The sequence below is a fragment of the Ictalurus furcatus genome, chromosome 18, assembly GCF_023375685.1.
Source record: "Ictalurus furcatus strain D&B chromosome 18, Billie_1.0, whole genome shotgun sequence".
Classification (NCBI taxonomy): Eukaryota; Metazoa; Chordata; class Actinopteri; order Siluriformes; family Ictaluridae; genus Ictalurus; species Ictalurus furcatus.
This window is the reverse complement of record NC_071272.1, coordinates 7050186-7066982: the sequence shown is the minus strand read 5'-3', so window position 1 is coordinate 7066982 and position 16797 is coordinate 7050186. Positions and strand designations below refer to the sequence as shown.

Below are 16797 nucleotides of genomic sequence, written 5' to 3'. Positions count from 1 at the left end.
CGGGCTTTTACTGACGACGTCGTAATGTTTTCTTTTCTCAGTCATGTATTACTTGAAGCTTTCACTTGATATACGACATCCGACCATTTATTTATGTTCGACCAAATACCACCAAAAAAAGCGAGCGGCACTAGTGAAAGCGCCCGATCTAGCGCCCTTATTTCCTTAAGAAGAATCCAACAAAACGACTTGCAGATACCTTCAGAAGTATGAAAAAAGTACTGAAAACCATCCGAGTGCAAGCATGAGTGCAGCCTTCACCATGGTCACTATGGAAACAAACTCGGCATCACCATGGAAACCTGTCCACCACTTTCAGGGTGGCTTTAAGGGCTACAGTAACAGGTTGTGTCTGGGACTTGTCTCGCAAAACACAGCAAGCAAACTGTTGCTCCGTTTTTCCTCGCTTCGGACTTCCCTCGATCGCCTCTCCTTTGGAGCTGAGGATTTTTGGGGAATGCTATCTTGGACAGGCAGCAGAAGAAAAAAAAAACAGAAAAAAAAAGTGTCCTTCAAAATGTGTTACTTTGACCAAAATTTGATGGAGCATCACATAACATTAAAAATAACTGCAGAAATTAGTGTTATTGTAGCAATCAGATATCAGACTTAAAGGTAATGAATTATGTAAGAAAGAAAAGGGGAAAAAAAGAAGGAAACACACCGAGGGCGTGCTATTATATGAAAATAATCAGTGATGTCAAGTAGCATCCAAGTCGAAACAAGCCAGTTCCTGTTATCACTCGTGTTATAGCAGCTACGAACACTGGCTTCTCCACCCGACAGCCTCAGTAAACAAGGTGTAGCTGGAAGAGCCATTGCCTCTGTGCTTATACGTTTGCTAAAAAAAAAAAAAAAAAAAAAAAAAAAAAAAAAAAGAGGTGTGGCCTCCTACGTCTGTACGCGGAAACGGCACGATACGGTCCCTACCACAGTATAAAAGCATCAACGCAGCTCTGCATCTTCTAAGTCAGCAGCTAATTCCATGAGTAGCAGTCAGAGATCAGATCGGATCGGATCAGATCGGACGATAAAGTATTGCAGAAGTCTGGGAAGGAAAAATCCACACCCTTAGTTCTAGTCAAAGAACTGCTCGAGAGCAGAGGATGCAAAGTGCTTTTTCTCCCTGCGGAGTTCTTCTACAGGGAGTCAGGTTACCATGATCACCGAGAGCGTATCAGAGCATGAAGTTCCGCTTGGAGAGCGCGGCTAAGCCTAAAACGTCTAAAACGATACCTCACTAATATACATGACGAAAATATCAAAAACTCTTTCTGATTAATGTCTTTATTTATGAATGAGAGAACTGCATCATGGCTTCACTGCTTCACTTTGAGAATGACATCACAGATTACGACAAGTGACTGAAACGAGGAACAAAGATGGACGTGTTCACGCTGCTTTTCAAAAAGGACACACCGTTTCTTAAAATAAATAAGATAATATAATTCTCTGTAAACACCAAAAAAAACACATACAAAAAACAGGGATTTGTACCGTATAATAATTCTATTATTAGTTCTTTTATTGAACCCAAATACAATGATTTGTCACAGTGACATCATTACACACACACACACACACACACACACACACACACAAAACCTGGTGAAAGACAAGCAGGTTTGTTCGGCATATGACAAAACCATAAAGTGTGTAAGGTGCGGTGTGTGTAACGCATCAATAATTCACAAACCTCCCCATTATGAGGAAGATAAGATGAGGGAAGTGGAAGCAGTCTTGCTATCTTGAGTGTGTCACAAAAAAGATGCGAAGAGGGGAAGGAGGGGTCGGCGAGTGTGTGTGTGTGTGTGTGTGTGTGTGTGTGTGTGTGTGTGTGGTCTAAAAACATGTCTGGGTGTGGTCACGTCTGTGGTTTTAAACCACCACAGCCAAAAAAGCTCTCACTCTCTGCTCCTTTTGTTTTCCCTATAACGTGCAGTAAATCTGAGCCAAGATCCGATTTTATAAACAGTAGAGTTTAAACTGTTAAACGTTCCTGAGATTCAGGTTGGAGTACTGAAAGTACCGGAAGTCACTGTAGTCTAGCGTTTCAAGTTACCCACCTTGCTCACGTTTGAACGCTAGGTATTACACGACAGCGCGGTTCAATTCTCAAATCCAATTGGTTGGAACAGGTCACGAGTTTATAGCATTTCACTTGTTCTAATATGCTATCGTATCTATAGTAACGACTTACACTTGTATGGAGTATGCTTGGTATAAACCAGGACTAGTAATAAACCAATTGGAAAAAAAATTTCTGTAAGGAGAAGTTTATTTAACATTTGCGGAAAGAACGTCGTTAGAGGAGTTTACGCTTTGCGGTTTCTCGGTAAGCTGCCTTTTTTGGGGTTTTTTTTGTCTTAATAACTTCGAGAGAGAGAAGAAAAAAATTGGAAAGATTAGTAGTTTATAGCTACTATAACACAAGTGATAACAGGGACTTGTTTCTCAGACGTTCCACAAGGTTAAACGTAACTATAAACACACAAAACATTTAACTTTCTACAAAACAATCACACTAGCCAGTCGGGGGTTTTTTAAAGCTAGCTAACATTTACTCTTTCCCTAACGGAGACAGCCGAAGGAACCGATAAGAAAAAACTTGCACTATATTCTAGCCAATAAAACTAACTGGGAAATGTTTTTATGAAGGAGAAACGCTGACATGTCTTACATTTGAGCGTTTGACATTTGAACGTAAAGAAACGAATCGACTTCGTAGGTTTTTTTGTTTAGCTTAAGTATAATATACTACGTCAACAATGGGGCTATTACGATATAAAATTCTGTTATCGCGATAAATTATTTTACAATACAATTTTTCTGCGATATTGGCGAGATCGCGATATCCTTTCTTAACAATATTTTTAAACTTTTTTTTATAGTTACAAACTCGTTGGAAGCTGCTGATTTGATATTAAAATTTTGTATGTAAAGTTTAAAATTGTAAAATGTCAATTTTTACAAAACAAATTTTTTCCTCCTGTCTATGTAATTTTTTTACATGTATTTATTTTTCCGCACATTAAGTTTTATTAAATGTTTTTCCTGCATATCGTGTTTCGTTGAATCATACCTTGATATAAATTTTTTTGCAGTTATATCACCCACCAAGAATGAGCGTCAACAACGGATGAACAATTTCTGCTGGTCGTCTTTAATTTTTCTTTATTAGTCTCTAGTAAGTCCAACATTATACAAATAACACACATATATATATAAGTAATGAAGAACTAAAAGTTCATTCATTAATAAATAATGTTTAAAAAACAAACAACAATAACATGTAGCCTTACTCATTATATTGATCTTAAATGTAGCTGTTTTCTTAATTTTTTTTTTTTTTAAACCGAACTGGATACATTTGGAAGGCAGTTGGGAAGGGTGTGCATTCCTGACACACTTCTGCCTCACACACACCCACATGTGTGGGGCTAAATGTAGTCCTCCTGGGCCTGGCCTTTAGAATAGCACACATACAACAGATAACTCGCACCATCGGGGGTCACATCATTGCACAACGATCTGTTTATCAGAACGCTGCGTGATCTCTGAGCGCTCGAACGCTAAATTATACAAACGGTAATCACGACTTTCACGCGACCGAGCCCACGTAACAACGTGGTTCAAAATAACGCAAGCACAAACACAAAACATAGTCATTTATTTGAATATAAAACTCTTAGGACTTTTACGGTTTAAATTAAAGATCTCACTGTTGACTAAATGCAATTTGACTGCTTGTAGGTAAAAAAAAAAGTTTTGTTTTTTTTTTAAACTAGCCCTATTCGGACGGGATTAGTTTTACCTTAAAATGTTTTCACGGGGTGAAGAAATGTGCTCAATAATATCACCATGCAAGACAATAATAGAAGCTGTCGTAGCATTCGGAATTTGTTGTTTAATTATTTAACGTACGATCCACCATCAATCGAGGTTGGAGAATCATATTTTGTGTATATATATATATATATATATATATATATATATATATATATATATATATATATATATATGTGTATATGATTGCATAAGTGATTAAAATAACACACTAGCAATTGGGGGGAAATTACGTATTATAAAATAAAGCCAGATCTACCATGTTTGTCATGTCGATGCATCTCTATTCTCCGAGTGTATCTAGCTAGTGAGTAGCTATCAGGAAAAATCCAGGATGCTGATTGGTTAATCCGGTTTCTCACCAAAGCAGCTGTATAAAATGTGATAAAAAAAAATAACTTGAAGTTAAATATGGTTGAATCATAATGATGGCACTGTTGATCTTTTATATGACATTGTTATAGAATGCCGGTTATTTTTGTGCATGTAGAAATACAATATTTCAGATTAACAGTATAGATGCACTAGATAAACTGATTACTGGGCTACAATTGTTGTTTTTTTAAATCTAATCCCCTATTTGAATTGGATTAGTTTTGCTATAAACCATTTACATGCCAATTTTATTGTATTTAGGAGTTTCTTTTAAGGTTGCAAATATCACATAATCTTTCGTCTTTAAATTGTTGACTAGGAGTTTAATAAAAGCTAACAGAGAAGCTTTCCTTTATCCAGTTATCTTTGTGCACCAAATATATCACATGAACAGTATAAATGTGCTAAATAATCTAATTATTAGGCTACAATCCAGTTGTCTATCTGATATCTGGAAATGTGATAGGTTTAAACCCATATTAAATATAAGGCTATAGCATGCTGTTCACAACAGCATTTGAATCATCTGGCAAAGCGTCCTATCCGGAGTGTATTCCCAGAACCCACAGGGACCCCGACCAGGATAAAGTGTCTATCAGAGATGAGCGAATGAGTAAATAAGGTAGAACGCTCCATGACGAGAGTCTGATATCCGGTCGCCATTCGTTCCAGCCGTGTCGTCCATGTGAACTCGCGGATGTTCGTGTCATAATGTCGGTCCAGCTGTGCATCGCTCCAAACCAAAACCAAACACTTCCTTTCTAATGCAATAAAACTGACACTGTAAGAGGATATGGACGCAGGGAGAAAGTACGGAGGGGTGGGAGAGAGGGGATGACAGCTGAAATGAGAACCACATTTTCGTCTCTCCAGAGAGATTGCATGTGTGGGCGTGGAATGAAAAGAGAGAGAATGAGAATGTTAGGAAAGTCCTACGGATTTGAACCGGAGAGAAAGAGATTGCCAATAGCAGATTACTTAACGAAGGAAGACAAAAGCGCAATGGCAGGATAAGAACGTTTTAATAAATCAGGCTAATTTTACTTCTCAGGTTTTTCAACCACCAGCGAAGACTGAATTGAAAAGATTGCCGAAATCCGTGCTTGGGCTCGTTCCTGCGGGATAACGGAATTTAGGGAGTCTCCCTAGCTCCAGAAATCAGGCCTGTCTCTCAGTAATCCTTTCAAAGGATTTGGAAACAAACAGCACTGAGACACTGCATCTTAGCAGAACCCAGGATCCAGCTCGGGCTTAACAGGGTTCATCCAAAACTAACACACACACAGAGCACAACAAAACACACTCAGGGCACAACATGACACACATCCCAGCAGAGACTGCACAATATATTATAAATATGGGGGAAAATAAATCAATCGCTGGTCTTTCTGTAAATATTACGCACCAATGCAGAACATGGGAAACTTTCTGATTTTCTTAATTAACAAATGTCAAGTCTAAGACCGTATAAGTGCAGACCATTTAAGAAATATTTCTGATGAAAAGTACACACTATAAACAAACAGCCATTTTTCATGATGAATGAATATACAGTAAGATATTGTACTGGGAAATTATTATACATAAACCAGGCTACTGAAATGAAATGTACAATGAAATAGATTTGAACCCCGCCCCCCACTTACCCAAAAAAAGCTCCCTGAATCAAATTGTATTTAGACTAACAGACTATTCTGTAAATACTTTGACCATTTTATAAGTATGCAAACAGATAGCTTGACTATTTTGTAAACAAGTAAACAAACAGATAGCTTGACTATTTTCAAACTAAATAAATAGTTAGTTGGACTGTTTTGTAGCGTAAACAGGTAGCTTGACTAGTTTTTGAAATAAATAGTGAGTGAGACTATTTAAGTAAGTAAGTATGTAAATACATAGTTTGACTATTTTGTAAATATGTAAATAGTTCAGCTATTGTGTAAACATGTCAACAGATAGCTTGACTATTTAAAAAAAAATATTTCAATAGTTCAGCTGTTTACATTGCTGCAAAATAGCAAACTAACTATTTACTTATTTTGAAAAAGATGTAAACAGACAGCTTGACTGTTTTTCTAAATAAATAGTTAGTTTGACTATTTAAGTATGTAAGTGTGTAAATACATAGCTTGACTATTTAGTAAATATTTAAATAGTTCGGCTATTTTGTGAAAATGTAAACGGATAGCTTGACTACTTTTTTTAAAAAATAAATAAATAAATAAATAAATAAAGTTAGCTTGCCTATTTTCTAAATACATTAACAGTTAGCTTATTTATTCTGTATATACGTAATTAGTTAGCTTGACTATTTAGTAAATATGAGGTTAGTTTGACTATTTTGTAAATATACAAACAGTTCAACTAAAGGTGTAAATAGTTTTGCTATTTTGTAAACATGTCAAAACATAGCTTTATTTTGTAAAATGTAAATAGATATCTTGACTATTTTTCAAACTAAATAAATAGCTAGTTTGACTATTTAAGTATGTAAATACATAGTTTGGCTATTTTGTAAACATGTAAACGGATAGCTTGACTAGTTTTCGAGATAAATAGTTAGTTTGACTATTTAATTATGTAACTATGTAAATACACAGTTTGATGATTTTGTAAACATGTAAACAGATAGCTTAACTATTTTGTAAAATGTAAATAGATAGCTTGACTATTTTAGTATGTAACTATGTAAATACATAGTATAGCTATTTTGTAAACATGTAAACAGCTTGAGTATTTTTCAAACTAAATAAATAGTTAGTTTGACTGTTTTGTAACATAAACAGATAACTTAACTAGTTTTTGAAATAAACAGTTAGTTTGACTATTTAAGTAAGTAAGTAAATAAATAAATAAACATGGTGCTGGTATACAGTGTACATAGTCCCCTAATGTATGTATGGAGACTTTTGCACACCCTGTATATTGTATGTCTTCAAAAAATGTAAATATACAAATAGCTAGTTTGACTATTTTGTACATATGTACACAGTTAGTTTGATTATTTTTGTATACCCACTGTTCATTAATAGTTAGCTTGACTATTTAGTAAATATGTAGCTAGTCTGACTATAAGTCAGCTAGATAATTTTTGAAAAACACACTGTGCTTTCTTCCTTCTTTATATAACGCGTTTTGATATGCAAAGGATTTTAATGCGTAATAAGGAGACTTTCTGCGCGTGCATGAGCTACTTTCCCGGTTGGCAACAGCAGGACTTCTCCTAGTGTCGGATGCGCACCATGGGACTGATTGTTTGGGCCCTGCAAGAGCTTATTCCGGTGTTAATACGTCTTATAATCGTGTGTATGAAATGTATGACCATGTTACAAATACACAGACACACACAGTTAATATAACAGACAAACACCCTGACGATTATAGACGTCTAAAAAACAGATTAAATCGAGTAAAGCAACCTTCCCAACACGCCCCTTTGTAAAGTCTATATACATTTTCCTTTTATTTATTTTCTAAATAAAAAACCCTTTGAACAAGAAGTTACTCACTTTAGTTTTGCGTGAATGCTGCGTGGAAGGACAGCGACTCGGAAGCACAAACGGACTCGCCGATATTTTAAATATTTTCTAATAGTCCAATGTTTTTACGGAGCTTTTCTGCTTCTGCAACAAACATCAGCGTCCCCTGCCCGACCCGAACTGCGCATGCGCGCTATGTTTAAGCACCTACGCATGCGCAGAGCTAAGTTGCCAGGGGCGCTAGTGCGCATGCGTGGTATGGCACCGGGTGACGAGTAACAGCGTAGGTTTATTTTCATTTTCGCCCTCAAAGGAAGTTTCTCTTGTTACTCTTTATTATTCATTTATTAATTTTCTCTGCAAAAACTGATCTTGTGCACCAAACCGTAGGTGGTACAGACCTGAAAATTCAGTAGTACTGGTCAGTACTAAACTAAAGATTTATACGGAAGATTCTTAGGATGTCGCAAAGCTTGGGGTGTGGTCATACGTAGTGGGTGGGGCTCATATTATATGATTGTTATTTGCGCATGCACGGAGGATTGAATCGCGCGGTAACATGTTTACGCATGCGCAGTAAAGAGGCACAGCACATCTCCGAGTCACTAGGTGGCGGTAATGCGCTATAAATCTGTGGCGCATCGGATGTAGGAGATGAAGAAAACCGACCAATAAAAGACTGAGAAGAAGCGTTAAAATGGCGTAAGTGTTCACCTGAAGAGGCGCCGGCGGGTGGTGCTAAGGTACTGCGGAACTTATTTTCAATGCCTCGCAAACTTTTATTTACTTAATGTCAGCTGAAGTGTTTGTATATGTAACGTTTTAGCAAAACGTATTGTTTGTTGTGATTTATTATACTATAGTAGTTCAGTTTTTTTTGTTTGTTTATAAAATATTTTTGTGTGTTTAAGGAGACCTAACAATAAAAAAAAAATCAATGTCTGTGTAGCTCCTCTTTTCTTTTTTTTCCTTTGAGAAATGTAACACAACTGTTTATTGGGGTGGAAAACAACTAACAAGGTGTGACCTTGCACATTAATTATATGAGTAATTGAATGTTGTTTAGTGTAATATTACATGTTTAATTTCTGCAGTCTAAAACTAATGGTTTAATTAGTGGCCTGTTGAAATTTGCATAAGAGGTTACTTGGTTTTTAATTAGTTATTAAAGTGTTTTCAGAAATTAAATTTTACATGGGATTTCCATGTTTAAGGAGTTAAATCATTAGTTTAACAAAATGCTACTTTTCTAACTGGTCACTGGGGGGGGGGGGGAGAATCCAATATCATGTAGTGCATTTGGTTTATGTAATGCCAACATAAGAATTAATAGCTTCTATTTGAGAAATTGTTAACTTTGAAATTAGAATGACATTTAACAAGCAATTAAAATGTGGCATGCTACTTTTCAAACTCTATTTGATGTGGTTTTGTTGGAAAAAAAATAGTGTGCTTTTAGTGTTTTTTGTGTGTGATATATAAAAATTGGTGTGTATATGGAAACTTGGCAAAGGTCTAGTCCTCTGATATTTGATTGCTATAATAATCCCACAAACTTTTTCAAATGTGAGATCTCAGTTTATCAGATGCTCTAGAATGTGCTGCCTTGTGGTGTTGTATTTTCCTATGACTGCATTGTTCTTATTCTTTACCATATTGACTAAGCAATATTAACTAAACAATATTAATATTCAATGTTTAATACAGGCCCTCTCTTGGCTTTCTTATAGGCTTTCTAGGTTTGATAGTTTTTGGAAATGGTGTTATGTGATTCAGCAATTAAATTCTAAGATTTTTTTTTTTTTTATCCTGTGCGTAGGTAACGATTTAATCTGGAGGAAAGCATGTGAAGCAGTTCAAGGTGTAGCTGGTGTTTTTGATGCATGAGGGAATGGTACTAGCAGAATTCATGTTGATTAGCCCCCATGATGCTGACCTTCAGCAACAACTCCACACCTGAGCCCTTGGTCAGAGCTGTGCCACAGCTATGCCCATAAGTGGGTACATATTTTCCACAAACACCACTTTTAAACAACCTTAATCAAAAACAGTGGGTACAGGTGGTCTTTAAACAAACTGGTATTGGTGGTTTTACTCAATATACACTGGTACTAGTCCTCTTTAAACAAAACTGAGAAAGTTGGTGGATCGCTCGCCGTAATGCTAATTACAAACAGGTACTGGTGCATGTTCAACAACACTGACTATGCAACTGGTACAGATTTTTTAACATTCCTGTGGGGAAAACACATGCAAACACACACAGGTGACCTTTATAGACCACTCCAATTGGAAGAGAATGCTGAAAAACACTGGTACAGGGGCTTTTTTCCTCCTTTTTACCCCACTATGCAGGTGATCTTGACACACCCATGCAAAAAATGAGCCTATACTGGTATTTGTAAACTGATCTAAACACAGCTGCTCCAGGTGATCTTTATATACATGTTCAAACCCACACTGGCCCAGGTGAGCTTGATAATCACCTGTGACTGAAGACGAATGAAGAGCATGGAGGCAGGTGAGTTTCGTACACTTTTCCATGACATGGTTACTGGTGATCTGTACACACATGCAAACCTAAAGGGATACAGGTGACTTGTTAAACAAAAAAAAATGAATTTACAGTTTCTTTAAATGAAACTTAAAACAAATGCCTACGGGTGACTTTTGAATGCACCCCCCAGAATGAACTGTTGTTACAGGTGACCTTACACATCTGTGCACACAACTGTGTGGGGGGGGGGGTTTGATTTCTGGCTCACATGACTCCACATGTGACCTTGGGCCATACACTGAACCCCAAGTTGCTTCCAAGGGCAAGCTAGCACCCTGCATGGCAGCTCTGCTGCTGCTGTGTGTGTGTGTGTGTGTGTGTGTGTGTGTGAGAGAGAGGGCGAGAGAGAATGGGTGAATGAGAAACGGTGTAAAGAACCGCTAAGGTTAAAAAGCGCTATAAGTGCAGACCACCTGCCAACTTTATTTATTTATTTTAAAACACAAACTCACAGGTACTGGTGATCTTTAAACCAAACCTCCAACAAACAAATGGGAACTTCAAAAAAAAACAACCTAAAAACCCCAACCACTTCAAACAAATGGGTACTGCTGGCCTCAAAACAAAACTGAGAACAGGTATATGTGAATGTATGGGTGTTTACTCCTCCTGTACTCGAACACAAGGTGTTTTTGGTGTGTTCATATAGGTGTCTAGGTTTGTCACAGTACCTCAGTCTCCGGTAACACGCACACCGGTGAAGCAGGACGTTCTGGTACGTGACAAGACGAGGTCCTCACCTGCCATCTTGGAGTTCATGTCCATGGACCCGCCCATCTTCCGCTCAGGTAGACGCGTTATTTTCCCAGCACTGTTACACCAAACTAGTTTTAACGATCTGAACAGGCAAATCCTGCATCATTAATCTTTGTTAATTTATATAGCAATTACTGGGTTCATAGTTCAAAGTTTGTGTAAGCCGCTGTTACTTATTTGTAGGTTAAGTAAATGTTTTGAGCAATTTTGAGTTGTTTAGAATTTACAGCCATCTGACTTTCTACTGTAAATAGGCAGCGATTTTACACAACTGTTATTGCTAACTGGTGGTGTTATTTCTTTTTAAATATAGTTTTATATCTTTGAAAAGCATGTCTTCACAGAGAAAGCTTTGGTTGTGCTCTATAAACATTTCCACTTGGTGGTGGTAGTGCACCAAAATAACTGGTTTTTCACCTGCCATAAAAACATACACATGTTCCCTTTATTTGTGGGGGGGGGATTTGTCCATTTTTGAGGAAATATGTAAATTATCTTCCTTTTTTGTTTGTAATGACACTAGGTAATTTTTCCTACTGAAGAGTATAAAAATAAAAAATAAATAAATTAGCAAATGGAACTAAAATTATTTTAGCTTGCTAGAGAAAATCTCCACATGAACACAAACTATCAGTGGTTTATTAATAATGTAGTAATGCATGAGTGCAGTGCAGCTCTTGTATGTTTAAAAAAAAAAGTCATGCTGTTTGGTCATTTATTACTTGTTGCCATACCATCCTAAAGCAGCCTGCCTGTGAAGTTATAAACAAATACTGTTTATAGTTTAAATTTAATGTTTAAAGGGCTCTTTTGGTAATTTGTTGCTTTCTGTTGGTGGCATGTTATGTCTAGTGGATACCATTTTAAGGATGTATGTTCTACTATGTAATTGGAACCATTTGGTAATGGTCTTAATGGTTAACAGCTGATGGTGTGTAAGGGTTAGAATTTCTATGATTGTTTCTATTGTAGGTTTTTGGTTTGGTTTGTTTTGTTCCCCCAGCTTGGCTATGGGAGATTGGCGTGGCAATCTGTTGTCCTAAATTCCCAGCGAGGTTTGTGATGAACCTCATACAGTTTGTGTGATTTGAGAAACATTATCACTTAAAGAGGGCACTTAAAAAAAACTCACTTAAGATAAGCATAATCTATATGCGGCTAAAGAAATTTACTCAATGCTTTACGCCCTGATAAGACTATTTTTGGATCAGTGTTCCCTTTCATTTCCTCCTTACTGTCATGATCTGTCAATACCATGGTGTGTAGGCCATGTTTTTAATCTTAATCAGGCTCGATGCTAACCAAAACTTGTGCGCTGTTGCATTGTTCCATTGCTGCATTTGGAGGGGTGCGGTGTGTTTGTGAGTTTGTGTGTGCATGCGAGATTGGTACATCGGCCAGGGTGTCCCCCGTCTTGTGCCCCGTTTCCTCTGGGGTGGGCTCGTGGCTCCCAGCGACCCTGTGTAGAATAAGCGGTACAGTAATTGGAACCTAACCCTCTTTGTCTTATTAATTTCAAGAGAAAAGGAGTCTGGTAAGGGCTGTTGAACCAATATTTATAGCTGCTGTAACAAGTGATAATGGAGCACTATTATTACTATTATCATCACTAAGCCAGACATTCCTTAATGTTACTTGTAATCACCAATAAAAAAATACAACCTGTCATAATAAATAATATAGCTCATTGTTGGATGAGATCTTACAAAAAAGACTCTGCATTCTATATGGGGAAAACCTGATTAAGTTTGAGGTCCATTTTCTAAATCTATTCAGAAGTCACTTAACATGTGCCCTGGTTTACTTTGGACCACAGAGACAAAATTGAATAAATTCATGTTTTAAAAAGGCCTCATGACACCTTTCTATCAGAGCCAGCGTTAACTTTTTCAGCAGTTTGTGCTACAGTAGTTCTTGTGTGATCGGACCAGACGGGTTAGCCTTCGCTCCTCATACGCGTCAGTGAGTCTTGGGCGCCCATGACCCTGTCGCCAGTTCACTGATTTTTGTGCTTCCTTGGACCACTTTTTGTTGGGTACGAACCTCTGCATACTGGGAAGACCCCACAAGACCTGCTGTTTTGGAGATGCTCTGACCCAGTTGTCTAATCCCAGTTTGGCCTTTGTCACTATGTTTGCCCATTTTTCCTGCCTCCACCACGTCTACTTTGAGAACTGACTTCACTTGCTGCTTAATATCCCACGCCTTGACCGTTGCCAATGTAATGAGAGAATCAACGTTATTCACGACACCCTTCAGTGGTCTTTAACGTTATGGCTGATTAGTGTGCGTATAGTCCTGTATACTGTGCTCCTGTATTAAGTTGTCCATGTTCATGGAGAAACACTTTTGTTTCAATGTATAAGTTATAAAGAGGAATGATGACAACAACCAAAAATAAAACTACCTTGACATTTTGCACAAAAGGAATAAAACAGGTTGGGACCTGCAGCCAAATGAGGTCATTTTCCTATAAGCGCATCATGGCATACAGTCATTGACTTGCATCACAAAGTGTTTTACTCCTTTCTTAACTACTGAAACATCGTCAGACCAAACACTTGCTTATTGGATAGTTTTGTAAAGTGACCACATGATTCACTGGATACGTTTTGCTTTATGCGGTGAGACAGCAGATGTATGAGATATATAAATGATGATCAGATAAAATGACTAAACATGTGTTCACGCCACAGGATAAGCATTTAACATGACTCGTGGGTATGGGGTTGGTGGCTTCAGGCTAGCTTTGTTTTGTGTTTAGCTGACTCAGAGAAGGAAAAAGAAAATACTGGTTGTTTGTTTCTCTGCTGTATTAATTAGTCACATGAGCCATGACTGTCAGAAACTGTTCTTCCACGTATGATCTCATGGTTCTCGAACTGATGAGGGTTAAAGGTATAGCCGTTTGTTTGAAGTAGAACATGATCGGCGTAAAACAAATGTTTAAACATGTTCCAGGTCGGAGTGCTTGCGTGTGTTCGGATGGGCCTCTTTTCTCTTTTCTGTCATTTTCTGTTTTGCTGACTCGTTTTGAAAAATCTTACCTAATGCTCCTTTTAATAAACATAAGAGTGTAGCATTGATAACGTAGTAAATTAAAATAAATTCCACCAAAAGAATAAAGCAAGTGCAAACCTCTGCATTAAACATTATACAATCTCCTTTTGCATTATGATTGAACATTTTTTTTTATTATTATTATTAAGTGGCCCGTTTAGCTGTCTGAGCTAAATTATGTGCTTTAGGGTAAAGTGATATTTGTTTGTTTGCTTTTTTTCAAAACAGGATATTCATGTGGAAATCAACGATTGGGGTTTATTCGGTGTGTAAATTCATGATGAGGACAGTAGTTCTCCTAATAAAACCTTTTGTGCTTGTGCACAAGTGCTTGTGACTAAAGCTGAGCCGAGTGGTTTCTCAAAATCTGCACACTATGTGGCTAAAAGTCTGTGGACCCGTGACCATCACACCCTTATGTGCTTTTTAAGCAGTCTGTTCCAGGTTTATTCCTGTTCTGCGGTTTATAATACCCTCCACGCTTCTGGGAAGGCTTTCCACTAGATTAGAGTTCAGTGGAGTTGAGGTCGGGGCTCTGTGCAGAACACTAAAGATCTTCCACACCAACCTTGTCTTCAAACAATGTTTTCATGGAGGTCACTTTGTTGAATGGGGACATTGTCATGCCGGAACAGGTTTGGGCCTCTTAGTTCCAGTGAAGGGAAATTGTAATGCTACAGAATACAAAGACATTCTAGACAATTATGTGCATTCAACTCTTATAGCAACAGTCTGGTAAAGGTCCATTATATGTGTGTGGGTATGAAAATACCAATTAATTGATGCATCAGTGAAAAGGTTTACACAATCTCTTTCTTCAACCTCCACCCTAATTTCCGTTGTATGTCAAGGAAGGAATGAGTTCAGATCTTTGGTATCGTTCAGTAAATATTTGGCGAAAAGCTTTCTTCCTGGTACGTTAACTACTTCCTTTTGTAAAAGAAAATCCTTAAGGTGCACTTACAAAAATTTAAATGAATGTTTTAATACATACCAAGTGTATTAATTGGGAGCAATGTATTGTATGACAAGTGTTTAAATTGTAATTTAGCCATGTTTAAATATATTGTAAATTTACTGTGTACTGATGCACACGTCACATACTTTACTGCTACTTATAATGCAAATAAAATGCACTTAAATATATTTAAAATGATACTTTTAGTGTGTTGAGTAGTAAAGTGTACTTTAATTTACTAAAACAATATATATTTTGTACATGGTACTATAATGGCAATTAAATATACTTTTGCTTTAATACGCTTCAGAACGTTAGGAAATGCATTAATTCAGGCATACTTCCTTACAATAATACTTCTCAAGGTGGGGTCCGGGGATCCCCAGGGGTCTGTCACGTACATTCATTGTATACCGCATCATGGTGGCAGAGATTATCAAGTAGTAAGAAATACTATGGTTATTTGTTCATTATAGTTGTATAGTTGACCGGTCACTTGAAAGTAAAGGGGTGTGTATAAATTAATGTTAACTTTAACCTAACTGCGATTTTAAGAATAAAACCAGGAAGTGATGTTAATGATGTACAGTGTTAATGATCTGGGTCAATGGAAATTCTCAGGAATAAAACTCCCTTACTCTGGAAGGTGTGCCTGGCGGGATAAACTTTATGAACCACTTCCTTAAAGCATACGGTTTTACTTGATAATACACATGTATTCTAGGCCTATTTCCAGAAAGTACGGGATCTACATTTTCATATGCATACACACTTGAAGTATACTATTTATGCACTTAAGCATGCTTGGGTAATGTATGTCAATAGAGTTAATAAGTGGAATTAGCCTCAGGACGGCTGTGTTTAGCTGACTTGGATCAGAACGTTATGTTAATAAACTACTGTTTTGGCTGATTCATGAATGTTTACTTCAGGTGCAAGGAAGTAGAGAGAGAAAAAAGGAGACACAATTAATAAAGGAAGCTGTGTGTGAAAGAGAGGGGAGGGAGAGAGAGAGAGAGGAAACCCTTTTCCTTGTTCCTTATCAACGTATACAATAGTAAATCTGTCGGTAAGGATAGAATGACATGAGGAAGAAAACATGACTACACACTGCCTGACTGACCATAAAAATAGGCCCAAGATTTTTTTTTTTATACCTTGAGTGTCGGGTATCTCATGATTCAGCGTTTTTGTGTGCTAAATATGTCTGTGTTTACAACTGTCAGACCTAATTACAGGATAGTCTATATTTAAAGAATAATAAGTTTGAACGCGATCCAACTTACCTGTGAGGTCAGGTTTTGGTGTGAAAACACATCAAAAAATAAGGACAGTATTCTGAATCTCTGAATCCACCTTACTGTAATCTAGTAACATGACAAGACGCAGTATTGCGTGTAACATTTCTGCATTGGACATGGACATGGACACAGTTTATACCACCACGCTGTTCTATTCTATTCTGGTTTCTGATTGCTCAGAATGTGTTGGTTTTTGATTTTCTGGAGCAGCAGTTCTGACGGTTCCTGCTGCAAAGCAAATCACAGGTTATTAATTCACTTGTTCTGTGTGATTGTGCTCTGCGATGGGTTGGCACTAGGGCTGCAACTAACGATTATTTTCATAATCGATTAATCGGCCAATTATATTTTAGATTAATCGGCTGGGGGCGGGGCAAACTTTCTGTACCTTATTTTTCCTCATTTATTTAAAAATAAAATCCACAGACTGAGTGTTACAAATATAAACTTCAGACTGAAAAGAAC

General features: G+C 37.2%; 1 protein-coding gene and 1 long non-coding RNA gene across 5 annotated transcripts in view; one reads left to right on the top strand and one right to left on the bottom strand.

The window, feature by feature from the left end:
• add1 (adducin 1 (alpha)) overlaps positions 1-7879 on the bottom strand; it is a 37277-nt gene extending 29398 nt beyond the window's left edge. For all 3 annotated transcript variants that reach the window (XM_053648511.1, XM_053648513.1, XM_053648512.1), the window contains exon 1: positions 7731-7879. The gene's annotated coding sequence lies outside the window, so the exon portion shown is untranslated. The remainder of the gene's footprint in view (positions 1-7730) is intronic.
• A 309-nt stretch (positions 7880-8188) lies between these two features.
• Positions 8189-16797, top strand: part of LOC128621936 (uncharacterized) — a 23669-nt gene continuing 15060 nt past the window's right edge. The window contains exons 1-3 of one of the 2 annotated variants that reach the window (XR_008388337.1): positions 8189-8443; positions 9520-10221; positions 10907-11045. This is a non-coding gene — a long non-coding RNA (uncharacterized LOC128621936). Of the gene's footprint in view, positions 8444-8984; positions 10222-10906; positions 11046-16797 lie in introns of those variants that run through there. The other variant, XR_008388336.1, reaches the window with a different exon arrangement.